The following is a 17,484-nucleotide window of genomic DNA, read 5'->3' as shown; positions in this document are numbered from 1 at the left end:
TGTACTACAGGTCTGAGGGGGTCTACACCTGTTTGTACACAACACCTACTGTACTACAGGTCTGAGGGGGTCTACACCTGTTTGTACACAACACCTACTGTTCTACAGGTCTGGGGGTCTACACCTGTTTGTACACAACACCTACTGTACTACAGGTCTGAGGGGGTCTACACCTGTTTGTACACAACACACCTACTGTACTACAGGTCTGAGGGGGTCTACACCTGTTTGTACACAACACCTACTGTACTACAGGTCTGAGGGGGTCTACACCTGTTTGTACACACACTATACTGTACTACAGGTCTGAGGGGGTCTACACCTGTTTGTACACAACACCTACTGTACTACAGGTCTGAGGGGGTCTACACCTGTTTGTACACACACTATACTGTACTACAGGTCTGAGGGGGTCTACACCTGTTTGTACACAACACCTACTGTACTACAGGTCTGAGGGGGTCTACACCTGTTTTTTTTGTATTTTATTTTTTTATTCTTTTTTAAACAAACATATAAACAAACATGACAACACACGATAAGATATACAAGCATTAATTGTCAGGGCACATCCAATGAGATCACCTTTTGGTTAGTTGTTTTATATAAGATATACCCATAATACCTGTTATCTAAAAAAAAAACCTACACACATATGCTCAGCTCGAACCCCCCCCTCCCGGACCCCACCTTGAGAAGTACCTCCACTATCCCTCGCACCTAACCAGACACTACCATTATAAGCTAGCTTTTATTCTCTCCACCACTTCTAACCACATTGACATTTTGGATTCATTGAGACCCAGAATTCTTGCTGTAGATATTTCATGGTAAATTACATCGAGATATGTAAGAAACCAAACTTTACGGCACATTTTTTCCGGTTGAAACCAGCGTGATGCGATCAGCTTTTTGGCTACTGTGATACCCGATAAAACCAATCTCTTTAGCTGTGGATTCACTGCAAACTCAAAAACATCATTCAACAGCAATACCGAGGGGTGTACAGGTATATTCCAAGATACGAGTTTTGATATTTGTTGGGTCACATCTTTCCAGAATGCCTTAACTGGTGAGCAGTCCCAATACATGTGCATAAATGTCCCTTCGTCCCCATTTGTACATTGGGTGCATTTGGAATCTTGTTTGAGCCCCATTCGGCACAGTCTTATAGGAGTCAAGTATGTCCTGTGAATATAGTTAAGATTGATTTGTTGATGATCCGGGTTCCTTGATGTAAGTCGGACATTTGCCCAGGCTCCTTGCCAATCAAAGTCATTTTCCAGGTCTGGTATATCCCTCCTCCAGACAGAGTCAAGTTGGAGGGTTTCATACGAGGACGTTAGTAATTGATGATAAAATTCTGAAACAAAACCTCTCGATGTCTCTCTTGAGTAGAAGAATTTGTGGTATCTGTGGTGTTCAATTGGTCTGTCTAATGGAACACCGTGAGACTTCAAACATAGCTCTAACTGTTTGTGAAAAAGCCATGTGGACTTGGTGAGATAAAATTTTTTGCGTATTTCTTTATCACTACAAAAACCCTGTTTGTTAAAAACATCCCCTAATGAGTGTATGCCTTGCTCTTCCCATATAGGGAATCTTATAGGTCGTTTTCCAATTAAGAGAGCATTGTTATTGAATAAGGGAGTATGATTGTGCCATTCTTGTGGGTTAGGATTTTTTTTTTGTGATTCACGCCATATCCGGATCGCATGAGTAATTATGGGGCCAAATTTTCGTTCACAGTGCTTGATTGGTAGTTTAGTGTATGCTATGTCCTTCAGTCTATGTGGGGCTACTATGTTTTCTTCTATTTTTCTCCAAGATGCTAATGCTTGGGAGTCAAACCATGTTGTCAATGGACTTAATGAGTACGCCTTAAAATATAGGAAAAAATCTGGAAATGCCATGCCACCATCTGCTTTATTTCTCTGTGCGGTGGATCTTTTTATACGTGGTGGTTTGTTATTCCAAATAAATGTGTATGTGGAGGAGTGTAATCTTTTCCAGTAACCCTCTGGAGGGGGTAACGGTAGCATTGAACAGAAGAAGTTGATTTTAGGTAGTACATCCATCTTAACTATTGATATCCGTGCTTGTACTGTGTTCTTAAGTTTTGCCCATCTATCAAGGTCGTCTTTGATTTTGTTTTGGATTTTTGTGTAGTTGTGCTTCACCGTTTGTCTTATGGTAGGGAATATTTCCACTCCCAAGCATCTGAAATGTTTTACCATCGGTATCTGTCCTGGGAGGGTTGTATCTTTTTTTGCAGGGGTGTTAAGTGGAAGGAAAGCCGACTTCGGCCAATTTATCTTAAATCCCGATAAATCACCAAAGTCCTCAATCAACTTGAGCAGATGAGGCAATGTGGTGTTGGGGTTTTTCATGAACAATATTACATCGTCCGCATATAAACAAATTTTTTGTTGTGTGCCCTTGATTACGATAGGTTCTATGGATTGGGATTGTCTTATATATTGTGCTAAAGGCTCTAATGATAGATTGAACAGTCCGGGACTAAGAGGACAACCCTGTCTGGCAGAGCGTGATACCGGAAATATTTCAGAGATGATTGTGCCTGTTGTAATCATGGCCGATGGGTCTTTGTATAATACTTTAATCATATCGATGAATCCTTTTCCTAACCCCATCCTTTCTAGCACTGCCCACAGATACGACCATTCCAGCCTGTCAAAGGCCTTCATAGCATCCAGGGACAGCATCGCCTTAGGTATGGTGTCCTCCTTGTCGGCATCAAGTACGTGCAGTATACGTCTTATGTTCTCAGTGATCAGGCGGCCTCCTATGAAGCCAGTTTGGTCCGGGTGAACTAAAGACGTCATATGCTTTTGTAATCTGATGGCTAATACCTTAGAGTACAGTTTGATATCTGTTCCGAGGAGGCTTACAGGTCTATAACTACCGCACTCGTTGGGGTCTTTGTCTTTTTTAAGGAGGACTGTTATGAGTGCAATATTGTCAATTTTATGGAAGTTCCCCTCCTTGACTGAGTATAAGATCATATTTAGTAATAAGGGGCCAATTATGTCCCAACAAGAAAGGTACATTTCTGATGGGAAACCGTCTCTTCCTGGAGCCTTACCACTTTTCATTGCGGTTATGGCCTTCTTGAGTTCCTCTAGTGTGATCGGTATTTCTAACTGTTTAGCGTCATCCTCTGAAAGTTTAGGGAGAATAATTTGATTAAGAAATGTGTCCATTTTGTTTTGATCGAAGGTCATTTCTGATTTATATAAATCGGAGTAGAATACTTTGAATGTATCGTTTATTTTTACAGGATCTGTTACAAGTACTTGTTGTGCTCTAATGGTAGTTATATCTGCAAATGTTGCATTAATTCTTAATCGCATGGCTAATAGGTGGCTGGGTTTGGAACCATGGGAGTACTGCTGTTGTCTTGTGCTGCGTATTTGTATTTCCGATTGTTGTCTGTATATGTCATTGATCTCTATTTTTAGTACGTTAACTTGATTTTCTAGTCGAGTTGAGTTGTTGTATTTCAGAGAATTAAATAACGTTGAGTAAAGCGTTTCCAGCTCATCCAGTTTTGTGCTTTGATTCTTGCGCATTTTGGAGGAAAAGCTATCCGTGAAGTCTTTGATCATTCCCTTTACCGACATCCATATTATTCTGGGGTCTTGCACCGAGTTTGCATTCTCCCGTTGGAATACTATAAGAGCTTCTTTGAGTTGTGTAATGAATTCCTTGTTGTTAAGCAGCAACGAGTTAAATCGCCATCTTGGGGCTCGGGAGGATAGTATACCAAATGTACCTTTAAGGAGTAAATAACAGTGATCTGATAGTGCGTTGGGTATCATTTCCACTTCATAATTATCAAATAGTCTCTGTGATGCAAAGACATAATCTATTCTGGATAGTGTCTTATGTCTCGCAGATCGACAAGAGTACTTTCGGGTCGTGGGATTAAGTAACCGCCATAAGTCCTTTACACCTGTAATCTTTGACCAATCCTTTAATGCCTTCGATGAATTCTTTTGTTCGCTGGAAAAGGCGAGGTAAGATTTGTCTATCCTTGGGTTCCAGATGGCATTAAAATCCGCTCCTATTATAAATGAGTAATCGGGAATGTCTAACATTGCATTGGTTAGTGTAGTGAAGAAATCTTCTTCGTACAAATTTGGGGCGTATACCGCTATCAACGCTATTTTCCTGTTCTTATGTTCAATCTTAGCTATAGTTATCCGACCTTCTACATCAGACCATACTCCCTTTAGTACAATATTCAACTTACGTTTAACGACTATTGCTACACCCCGAGTTCTCGTACCAATAGAGGAGTGACTGATATTATGGTATATGTTGTCCGCTAATTTACCTATGTCTTTCCCTAGAATGTGTGTTTCGCTTAGCAGAGCAATGTCCACATGTTCTTTTTTCATCAGTGTGAGCACGCTTTTGCGTTTGAGTTGGTTATTTATTCCCCCGGTGTTCCATATCATTATATTCAAACTAGCCATAATCTATACATGTTGCATTGTAATTTTTGGTAATGCTTCTAGAGTGCGAGGCAATAATAGATATACATCCCACTAGTGAGGTCCCGTTGAGAGCCGAGCTTAAAAACATACATATATACAAATAAAAATCCCCTACCCTTCCCTCCCACCGAGAGTCGTACAGGATTGTGTTCCATGAACACAACCTTTGCGTATGACTCTCTCCCTTGCACCACCGGATATCCCAGAATGATCCAATTATCCTTAACATTCCTATGTATACCATAGGATCTAACACTCTAAATTCTACCATAAGTAGAATGTCGACTGTGGCTTGGCCACTTACCCGTAAAAAATAAATAAATAAAAATTTAAATGAGATAAACTAAAAATAAAGACCAAAAATAAGCTTCAATTGTCATGCCTTAATCACTTACATTTTATATGAACTTGTAATTTATAGTAATTTATAGTAACCCATGAATAATATGAAGGTATTGAACTGAAGAGAGAGCCTCAATAAATCAGCGGATAAAAAAAAAAAAAAAAAAAAAACAAGTAAAAGGAAGAGAACATTAACTTAGATCTTAAAAGAGCATTGCTATGCTTAAACATCTAAAGTATCTACACCTGTTTGTACACAACACACCTACTGTACTACAGGTCTGAGGGGGTCTACACCTGTTTGTACACAACACCTACTGTACTACAGGTCTGAGGGGGTCTACACCTGTTTGTACACAACACCTACTGTACTACAGGTCTGAGGGGGTCTACACCTGTTTGTACACAACACCTACTGTACTACAGGTCTGAGGGGGTCTACACCTGTTTGTACACAACACCTACTGTACTACAGGTCTGAGGGGGTCTACACCTGTTTGTACAAAACACCTACTGTACTACAGGTCTGAGGGGGTCTACACCTGTTTGTACACAACACACCTACTGTACTACAGGTCTGAGGGGGTCTACACCTGTTTGTACACAACACCTACTGTACTACAGGTCTGAGGGGGTCTACACCTGTTTGTACACAACACCTACTGTACTACAGGTCTGAGGGGGTCTACACCTGTTTGTACACAACACCTACTGTACTACAGGTCTGAGGGGGTCTACACCTGTTTGTACACAACACCTACTGTACTACAGGTCTGAGGGGGTCTACACCTGTTTGTACACAACACACCTACTGTACTACAGGTCTGAGGGGGTCTACACCTGTTTGTACACAACACATACTGTACTACAGGTCTGAGGGGGTCTACACCTGTTTGTACACAACACCTACTGTACTACAGGTCTGAGGGGGTCTACACCTGTTTGTACACAACACCTACTGTACTACAGGTCTGAGGGGGTCTACACCTGTTTGTACACAACACCTACTGTACTACAGGTCTGAGGGGGGTCTACACCTGTTTGTACACAACACCTACTGTACTACAGGTCTGAGGGGGTCTACACCTGTTTGTACACAACACCTACTGTACTACAGGTCTGAGGGGGTCTACACCTGTTTGTACACAACACCTACTGTACTACAGGTCTGAGGGGGTCTACACCTGTTTGTACACAACACCTACTGTACTACAGGTCTGAGGGGGTCTACACCTGTTTGTACAAAACACCTACTGTACTACAGGTCTGAGGGGGTCTACACCTGTTTGTACACAACACACCTACTGTACTACAGGTCTGAGGGGGTCTACACCTGTTTGTACACAACACCTACTGTACTACAGGTCTGAGGGGGTCTACACCTGTTTGTACACAACACCTACTGTACTACAGGTCTGAGGGGGTCTACACCTGTTTGTACACAACACCTACTGTACTACAGGTCTGAGGGGGTCTACACCTGTTTGTACACAACACCTACTGTACTACAGGTCTGAGGGGGTCTACACCTGTTTGTACACAACACACCTACTGTACTACAGGTCTGAGGGGGTCTACACCTGTTTGTACACAACACATACTGTACTACAGGTCTGAGGGGGTCTACACCTGTTTGTACACAGACACCTACTGTACTACAGGTCTGAGGGGGTCTACACCTGTTTGTACACAGACACCTACTGTACTACAGGTCTGAGGGGGTCTACACCTGTTTGTACACAGACACCTACTGTACTACAGGTCTGAGGGGGTCTACACCTGTTTGTACACAACACCTACTGTACTACAGGTCTGAGGGGGTCTACACCTGTTTGTACACAACACACCTACTGTACTACAGGTCTGAGGGGGGTCTACACCTGTTTGTACACAACACCTACTGTACTACAGGTCTGAGGGGGTCTACACCTGTTTGTACACAACACACCTACTGTACTACAGGTCTGAGGGGGTCTACACCTGTTTGTACACAACACCTACTGTACTACAGGTCTGAGGGGGTCTACACCTGTTTGTACACAGACCCCTACTGTACTACAGGTCTGAGGGGGTCTACACCTGTTTGTACACAACACCTACTGTACTACAGGTCTGAGGGGGTCTACACCTGTTTGTACACAACACCTACTGTACTACAGGTCTGAGGGGGTCTACACCTGTTTGTACACAGACCCATACTGTACTACAGGTCTGAGGGGGTCTACACCTGTTTGTACACAACACCTACTGTACTACAGGTCTGAGGGGGTCTACACCTGTTTGTACACAGACACCTACTGTACTACAGGTCTGAGGGGGTCTACACCTGTTTGTACACAACACCTACTGTACTACAGGTCTGAGGGGGTCTACACCTGTTTGTACACAACACCTACTGTACTACAGGTCTGAGGGGGGTCTACACCTGTTTGTACACAGACACCTACTGTACTACAGGTATGAGGGGGTCTACACCTGTTTGTACACAACACACCTACTGTACTACAGGTCTGAGGGGGGTCTACACCTGTTTGTACACAACACCTACTGTACTACAGGTCTGAGGGGGTCTACACCTGTTTGTACACAACACCTACTGTACTACAGGTCTGAGGGGGTCTACACCTGTTTGTACACAACACACCTACTGTACTACAGGTCTGAGGGGGTCTACACCTGTTTGTACACAGACACCTACTGTACTACAGGTCTGAGGGGGTCTACACCTGTTTGTACACAACACCTACTGTACTACAGGTCTGAGGGGGGTCTACACCTGTTTGTACACAACACCTACTGTACTACAGGTCTGAGGGGGTCTACACCTGTTTGTACACAGACACCTACTGTACTACAGGTCTGAGGGGGTCTACACCTGTTTGTACACAACACCTACTGTACTACAGGTCTGAGGGGGTCTACACCTGTTTGTACACAACACACCTACTGTACTACAGGTCTGAGGGGGTCTACACCTGTTTGTACACAACACCTACTGTACTACAGGTCTGAGGGGGTCTACACCTGTTTGTACACAACACCTACTGTACTACAGGTCTGACGGGGTCTACACCTGTTTGTACACAGACACCTACTGTACTACATGTCTGAGGGGGTCTACACCTGTTTGTACACAACACCTACTGTACTACAGGTCTGAGGGGGTCTACACCTGTTTGTACACAACACCTACTGTACTACAGGTCTGAGGGGGTCTACACCTGTTTGTACACAACACCTACTGTACTACAGGTCTGAGGGGGTCTACACCTGTTTGTACACAACACCTACTGTACTACAGGTCTGAGGGGGGTCTACACCTGTTTGTACACAACACCTACTGGACTACAGGTCTGAGGGGGTCTACACCTGTTTGTACACAACACCTACTGTACTACAGGTCTGAGGGGGTCTACACCTGTTTGTACACAACACCTACTGTACTACAGGTCTGAGGGAGGTCTACACCTGTTTGTACACAGACACCTACTGTACTACAGGTCTGAGGGGGTCTACACCTGTTTGTACACAGACACCTACTGTACTACAGGTCTGAGGGGGTCTACACCTGTTTGTACACAACACCTACTGTACTACAGGTCTGAGGGGGTCTACACCTGTTTGTACACAACACCTACTGTACTACAGGTCTGAGGGGGTCTACACCTGTTTGTACACAACACACCTACTGTACTACAGGTCTGAGGGGGGTCTACACCTGTTTGTACACAACACCTACTGTACTACAGGTCTGAGGGGGTCTACACCTATTTGTACACAACACCTACTGTACTACAGGTCTGAGGGGGGTCTACACCTGTTTGTACACACACTATACTGTACTACAGGTCTGAGGGGGTCTACACCTGTTTGTACACAACACCTACTGTACATACACACACACACCTACTGTACTACAAACTGACAAATACAACTTTACTCACACTGCAATACACCTCACGTTTATGTGGACCACCAAATAACACACACACGCACACACACACACACACACGCACGCGCATGCACGCACACACACACACACACACACACACACAGACACACACACACACACACAGACACACACACACACACAGACACACACGCGCACGCATGCACGCACACAGGCACGTGCACACATAGAGGCCAAGGGGTGCTTGAGCACCTGCCTTTTTGAGCCTCATAAAAAAGTGCCCTTTTTTTTTATATATTAAACAATACAGAATATACAGCACTTCTTGGGGTCTGTAGGGTAAGCACTTATTCCCTCCCCCCTGAACATTTATGGAGATGTATGGGCCTTTTAAGTCAGTGATAAAAGTGTCTTTCAAGGATAAGTGAGCTCCTGCACTGATTATTGTAGTTCAATATTCAATATTTGATTACCAAAACCCCCCAAAAAGCATAAAAAGGGGGCCCCCCGCCCGCGCGCTGCGCGCGCTCGGTTAGTATATACGCACAAGTGTAGTGCCCTTTTCAGCCTTTGAGCACCTGCCCCTCTAAAGTCCTGTGCACGTCCCTGCACGCACACACACACACACACACACACACACACAGACACACACACACACGCACCCACACAGACACACACACACACACAAAGTTGTTAGACCTAAGTCCGTTAGTCAGGACCGCCGACATCCGCAAGTTGTAAAGAACCTTGACCCAGTCAATAAAAGTGTCTCCTAAGCCAAATTCAGCGAGGGTTAGAAACAAATACGGCCATTCTACACGGTCGAATGCCTTCTCCGCGTTGAGAGATAGAACCACCGCGGGGTGGTCTGTCTCACGAGTCATTTGGATGATATTAAGGAGCCATCTCATGTTGTCGGTAGAGTTCCTACCCTTAATAAAACCAGTCTGATCTTCTGATGATGGCGCGACCCCGGTCAGTCGCCTTTGGTTTAGCTCCGCGACGATTGTGCACATTTTTAGCTATTATGTTTGTTTTTTCTACTTTTTTTATTAAAACATCACTGGCGGGTATGTCATACGACCGCCAGACACTTATGGACCTAAACTCCGGACTCAAAGAGGAGTTGGGAGACACTTTATGCCCAGAATGGCTAACAGAAATCAAGCAGGAGAACGGCAACAAAGGAAACGGCAGAAAGAGGCATAGAGGAAGACGAGGAGGTATCAGACTTAGATTAAAAAGATCTGCTTACCGTCCAGCAATTCCATCCATCTTTCTGGCGAATGCACGTTCGTTGGAGGGAAGGATGCACGACTTGAGAGCGAGGGTCCGATTCCAACGGGAGATGAGAGACGTTAACATCATGTGTTTCACGGAGACATGGCTCAAGCCAGCGACGCCGGACAACAGCGTCTCTCCATCGGACAACTTCACCGTCCTGAGAGCAGATCGCACGGCAGCCTCTGGGAAGAGCATCGGAGGTGGGGTCTGCATCCTCACGAACAATCTCTGGGTTAATCCCAAAGAAGTACATGTCCTCTCAAGTTCATGCTCCCCAGATATGGAACATCTCCAAATCCTGTGCCGTCCGTACCACCTACCCCGTGAGTTTACCGCGGTCATTATGTCTGTCGTATATATCCACCCACAGGCAAATACTGGCAAAGCGCTGGTGGAATTACACGACCACCTCAACAAACAACAGATCAAGCATCCGGAAGCCGCGATGATAGTGGCTGGTGACTTCAACCAGGCAAATCTGAAAAAAGTGATGCCGTCCTTTTTTCAGCACATCGCCTGCTCCACAAGAGGGGGAAACACACTCGACCACTGTTACACCCCGTTCAGAGCCGGCTACAAGGCTGTAGCGGCTCCGCCACTGATGGGTGCTGCAAGTGCGAGCGATCACGACTCCATTTTTTTAATCCCTGCATACAAACAAAGATCGCGTGACGTCGTCGTGTCACGTGAGACAAAAAAGTGGTCTGACGAATCAGAGGCCACGCTCCGTGATGCGTTCGAGGACACAGACTGGGACATGTTTAAAGGAAGCGCCAGTGACGTCAGCGAGTACGCTGATACCGTTGTGAGTTACATAACAACAGTAGCAGACGGTATTGTCCTCACAAAGAAGGCGCGGGTTTTCCCAAACCAGAAACCTTGGGTGGACAGCACTATAAGAGCAGCCCTGAACTCACGCACCACGGCTTATAACCTGGGCAGAGAGTCAGGAAATATGGAAGAGTACAAGGCTTCAGTCTACACTCTGCGCAAGGCTGTTAAACTTGCTAAGAGGACATATGCTGAGAAACTGGAGACACAAATGGCACAAAACGACACAAGAGGCTTGTGGAGGGGACTGAAGACAATAACTGACTACAAAGTCAGCGCCCCCTCAATGGGGAGCGACGACGCCTCTCTCGCGGACAAACTCAACTCCTTCTACGCTCGGTTCGGTGTAGACAGTGTCGCCGCTAGCCCTCTGGCTAGTGACGTCACTGGCGCACCGGCTGTTGTGGAACACAGTGTTCTCGTTGTCGGAACACAGTGTGAGAAGAGCATTTATGCAGGTGAACACCAGGAAGGCTGCTGGTCCAGATGGTATAACAGGACACATACTTAAGTCCTGTGCAAACCAGCTTGCCCCGGTGTTCACCGCCATATTTAATCAATCCCTGGCGGAGTCAGTAGTCCCTGCCTGCTTCAAGATGTCTACCATCATCCCTGTACCGAAGAAACCCTCCCCAACATGTCCAAATGACTACAGACCGGTGGCACTCACCTCTGTGGTCATGAAATGTTTCGAGAGGCTGGTCAAGGACCACATTTGTGCCTCCCTCCCCAGTGATATGGACCCTATGCAATTTGCATACAGGACAAACAGGTCCACTGACGACGCGGTCTCCCAGGTACTGCACAGCACTCTCTCCCACCTTGACCGTCAGAAGGGGGGCTATGTGAGACTGTTGTTCATTGACTACAGCTCAGCGTTCAACACCATAGTCCCCACCAGACTGGTGGACAAGCTGATCGAGCTAGGTCTGAGCTCCGCCCTGAGCGCCTGGGTACTGGACTTTCTGAGTGAAAGACCCCAGGCGGTCAGGGTGGGGGGTCAGACCTCCAACACCATCACCCTGAGCATCGGGTCCCCCCAGGGCTGTGTTCTAAGCCCCCTGCTGTACTCACTCTACACACACGATTGTGTGGCCAAGTTCAGCTCCAACTCCATAGTGAAGTTCGCAGACGACACGGTGGTGGTGGGGCTGATCTCGGACAACGACGAGAAGGCCTACCGGGAGGAGGTTGAGGTACTGGAACGTTGGTGCCAGGACAACAGCCTGCTCCTGAACATTGGTAAAACCAAGGAGCTGATTGTGGATTATAGGAGAGGACAGCAGGAGACACACACACCACTGATGATTAACGGGGCTACCGTGGACAGGGTGAGCAGCTTCAAGTACCTGGGGGTCCACATCTCAGAGGATCTGACATGGTCAACACACATAGACACAGTAGTAAAGAAAGCGAAGCAGCGCCTCTACCACCTGAGACAGTTAAGGAAGTTCAGAGTATCGGGGAAGATACTCCAGTCCTTCTACTCAGGAGCTGTAGAGAGCATCTTGACCGGAAACATCACTGCCTGGTATGGGAACAGCACGGCACAGGACAAGAAGGCCCTACAGAGAGTGGTGCGCTCAGCCGAGCGTACCACGGGTATTGCGCTACCTCCCCTGCAGGCTCTATACAACAAGAGGTGCAAATCCAGAGCCTGCAGGATAATGAAAGACCCCCACCACCCCAATAACAGCCTGTTCCAGCTGCTGAGGTCAGGCAGACGCCTGCGAACCCCAGCTACTAGGACGGAGAGGCTTAGGCTAAGCTTCTTCCCCCAGGCCATCAGAGCCTTGAACAATGAACATTGAGAGACACAGAAACTGAACTATCCACACACAAGCACACACAAGCACATACACGACACGCACGCTGAGCACGCTCACACACTAGCAGCCACTTTAACACTCATGCCGCACACACGCACACTTATGGCCAGAGGAAAGGCCACTTTAAATTAGTATAGCATCAGGAACAGTGTATTGCACTACTAAAGCTACCTAGCATGTCCTATATGCTCTGTAAATACTATGTACAGATACCGAGATGGCACACCATGTACCTGTTTATTGCACTGTTGTTGTTATTGGATTCTATTAATATGTTGTACCACTGTATTTTTATTGGATTCTATTATATGTTGTACCACTGTATTGCACATCGTCGCGGGCAAGACCAGCCGCATTTCACTGTATACCTGTATGCCGTGACAATTAAAACTCTTGACTTGACTTGACTTGACTTGACTATACTGTACTTCTCCTGTAGAAAGATACTATACTGTACTTCTACTGTAAACAGATACTATACTGAAAAACACCTACGTAAGAATGCTCTTTGTCGACTATAGCTCTGCCTTCAACACTATACTCCCCTGTAAACTCATCAGTAAACTCCAAACCCTGGGTCTGTGTAATATACTGTGTAACTGGGTGCTGGACTTCCACATAAGCCGCCAGGCTGGGCAACTACACCTCGTCCACCCTGTCTCTCAGCACCGGCGACCCGCTGGGTTGCGTACTCAGCCCATTACTGTACACCCTGCTCACACATGACTGTTCCCCCTCCTACCCCTCCAATTACATCATCAAGTTTGCAGACAATACCACAGTTGTGGGTCTCATAACAAACAACAATGAGTCTGCCTACAGGAGGGAGGTGGAAGACCTTACAGCCTGGTGTGACAGCAACAACCTGGTGCTCAACATAAAGAAAACAAGAGAGATCATAGTGGATTTTAGAAGATCAAGGCCTGACCACTCCCCTCTGCTCATCAACAACGAGGTAGTGGAGAGGGTCACTGAGTTCAAGTTCCTGGGTCTCAGTGTGAGTGAGACCCTGTCCTGGAGCACCAACACCGCCTCAGTGATCGGAAAAGCTCAGCAACGCCTATACTACCTAAGGAAGCTGAAGCAGGCTGGCCTGCCACAAAATCTCCTTGTCAACTTTTATCATTGTGCGGTTGAGAGTGTGCTGACCTACGGTGTGTCTGTGTGGTTCTCCAGCTGCACAAAGGCAGAGCAAGAGGCTCTACAGAGGGTGATGAAGGCGGCAGGCAGGATCGTCGGGATTCCTCTACCAAACATCACCTCCGTCTTAACCTCCCGCTGCCTCGACCGCTCCAAGTGTATCATCAAGCACCAGTCTCACCCAGCAGCACATCACCTCTTTCAGCTCCTTCTCTCAGGGAGGAGATACCGGTCCATACATGTCAAGAGTTCAAGATTTATGAACAGCTTTTTCCCCCAAGCAGTCAGACTGTTAAACTCTCATTGACTGTCCCCTCACGTGCACATGCACTTTACCCGGACTTGATAATCACTATGTTACCGCTCATCATGCACCTTATTATTTAAAATATTCTGTACAGTGTTATGTGTTACATGTATGTATATTGTACTACGGTCTTTGGGAGCTCCCCTGAAATTTCGTTGTATACTTGTGTGCAATGACAATTAAAAGTCTATTCTAGTCTATTCTACTATGAAAATATACTATACTTCTACTGTGAAAAGACCTTATGCTTCTGTGAAAATACCGTATACTATACCTCTACTGTAAACAGATATTATACTGTACGTCTACTGTAAACAACATATTATACTTCTACTGTGCTAAGACCCTATACTTCTACAGTGAAAATATATTAGTACACAGGACAGAATGTTGCTTACTGTTTACTCATCAGATATCTCTATATTCTGCATCCCACAGAAACCTCTTCACTCTAATGGAGTGGAGCGACTCAGAGAAACCAGTCTACAGTATCCCTGGGGTGTCCACGGCTATGATGCAGCTCATCATAGAGTACGCCTACACACACGTTGTGCCGGTGACAGCAGAGAACGTGGAAGAGCTTCTGGTGGCTGCAGACCAGCTTCTCGTCACTGGCATAGTAGGAGCGTGCTCTAACTTCCAAGAGGGCCAGCTGTCTCTGGAAAACTGTGTCGGCATCTGGAGGTTTGCGGACATCTACTGCTGCCCTGACCTGAAGCGCAAGGCCCATCTCTTCATCGTGTGCCACTTTGAGGAGATGCTGCGTGTCTCACAGGAGTTTGTGGAGCTGTCCCTGCAGCAACTGGTGGACATCATCGAGAGGGATGACCTGAACGTGAAGAGCGAGGAGACGGTGTTCGAGGCCGTCCTCCGTTGGATCGACCACTCCCGTGAGGAGCGTAAAACACACATCCCTTTGCTGCTGCCCAAGGTAACTAATTGTATCACTGTATATCTGTATGTCATGTATGTGATACATGTCTTGATCAATAAAAAGTGGGGGACCCTGATGTAAACAAGACGGAAGTCTTTTTCTGGTCTGCATCCTCTAGGGCTGACCTTCGAATTTTCTTTTTTATTTCGAAGCTTCGGGGCAGAGATTCGATTTTAATTCGAAGCTTCGAAATTATAAAAAAAAAATTTAAATACTTTTTTTTAAATATATACATTTTTGGGACTTGTACAGCACTTTGTTCAACTTTGTCAGTGCTGTAAAGTTTAAACCTTTTTAAATCTTAGACAAACGAAACACTTTGCTTTCATGAAATATTTTAAGCCATCATTTGAGGCTTTATAAAAGCAGCACAATGAACACAAATCTGTCAGTGCCGAGTCCGACTTCATCTTAAATAACAAACAGCATTGCTTGTTGTAATTAACAAAGAGAGGCAGAGTTGATTTTGCACACAAAAAAAAGAAAAAAAATATTCATATTTTTTTTTCTTTTTTTAATAGTCAAATTTTATTTTCATATTCGAATCCCATGCCCATCGAACGAAGCTTCGAAGTATTTAAGACAGCCCTAGCATCCTCATTACAATTGTTTGTATTGAGCCATACTGTATTCTACCCATTCTGCAATCTGTTAATAAAGTTTTCAATCAATCAATCAATCAATCAATCAATACAGTGGTTCTCAAACATTTGGGTCCAAACTGTTCCCTAGAAACAGAATTCCAGTGAAACCGTCTACAACCGCTGTCTAAGTTGTACCCGCCGTCTGCTTGTCTCTTCCCAGGTTCGCATGGGCTTGATGAGGCCTGACTACTTCCTGAACAACGTCCAGAACAACCCTGTGGTGAGGGACAGCCACGACTGCAGGCCGCTCATCCTCAGCGTCCTGAACCCCCCTGGCTCCAACAGGCTCCCAAACCCCCTGACCCGCCCACGCCTGCCCCAGGAGGTCCTATTGGCCATCGGAGCCCGGAGTGATGGCAGTATTGTCATGGAGGCTTACGATATCCGAGCCGGTGGATGGATGGACGGGAGCGTAGAGGCAGAGAGTCCCCGGGTCTTCCACCACGGCACCGCTTATCTCCACGGTCTGGTCTACTTTGTCGGCGGCCAGGACAGCCGCGGAGAGCGACTCAGCAGTGTGTGCAGGTTCAACCCCGTCACTCGCAGCTGGCTGCAGGCGGCTCCCATGCAGTCACGCCGCTGTTACGTCAGCGTGGTCGCGTTGGACGGCTGTATCTACGCCATGGGAGGGCACGAGGGACACGTGGAACTGAACACCGCAGAGTGCTACCAGCCTGAAACCAACCAGTGGACACTGATCTCACCCATGCTGGAGCACAGGCCAGCACATGCCGGCGCAGCAGCCCTCCAGGGTAAGGTGGGTATCATTCAGAATCAGAAATGTCTTCATCAAGTCAGCTGCACATACAAGGATTTTGTCTTGGTCCTTTGGTCCATCAACATTAACAGACAAGACAATTAAAGTACAATGAAATAAAATGGAATATATAAACTAAATTAGAATATTCTTTCTTATTACAGGTTTCCATCTGTGGTGGCTGTGACTGGACGGAGTATCTGTTCACAGCTGAGTGCTACAGCCCAGACACCGACCAGTGGACTCTGATCGCCCCCATGAGCAGCAGGCGTGCCGGAGTGGGAGTCGCTGCGTACGGAGGACAAGTCTATGCGGTAGGTGCACACGGAGACAAATGCTTTATACTAGATATTTATATAGATATGTATCATTTGACTTGCAATGCTGCTGTGATGCCCTCATTTCCCTAAGTGGATTAATAACGTGTCTGCCTGCCTTAACCACATACTAAAACATTCCTCTCATGTGTCCTGTCCTCAGGTGGGAGGATTTGACGATGAAAACTTCCTGCGTAGCGCGGAAGCCTACAGCCCCTTGACTGACTCCTGGAGCGCCCTGCCCGACATGCTCACCCCCCGCAGCCAGTTTGGCATCGGGGTGCTGGACGACCTGCTCTTCGTGGTCGGAGGCTCCAATGGCTTCAGCACCACCCTCTCCAACGTGGAGCGCTACGACCAGAGCAGCGACAGGTGGACTGTAGCCGAGGACATGAAGATCCCGCGCTGGGGCCTAAGCTGCAGCATAATGCATGGCCTGCCTAACATGAGCCAGTACGCTGCTCCCCGTGGCTCCCTGCAGTGACCCCTGGTGGAGGAGGAGGAGGAGGAGGAGGGGAGGGAGGAGGAGGAGGATGAGGAGAATGAGGAGGAGGAGGAGGGGAGGAAGAGGAGGAGGAGAATTAGGAAGAGGAGGAGGAGGGGAAGGAGGCAAGAGGAGAATGAGGAGGAGGAGGAGGAGGGGGAGGAGGAGGAGGAGGAGGAGGA

This window comes from Notolepis coatsorum (assembly GCF_963971535.1).
Source record: "Notolepis coatsorum genome assembly, chromosome: 6".
Classification (NCBI taxonomy): domain Eukaryota; kingdom Metazoa; phylum Chordata; class Actinopteri; order Aulopiformes; family Paralepididae; genus Notolepis; species Notolepis coatsorum.
This window is presented reverse-complemented; position numbering follows the sequence as displayed.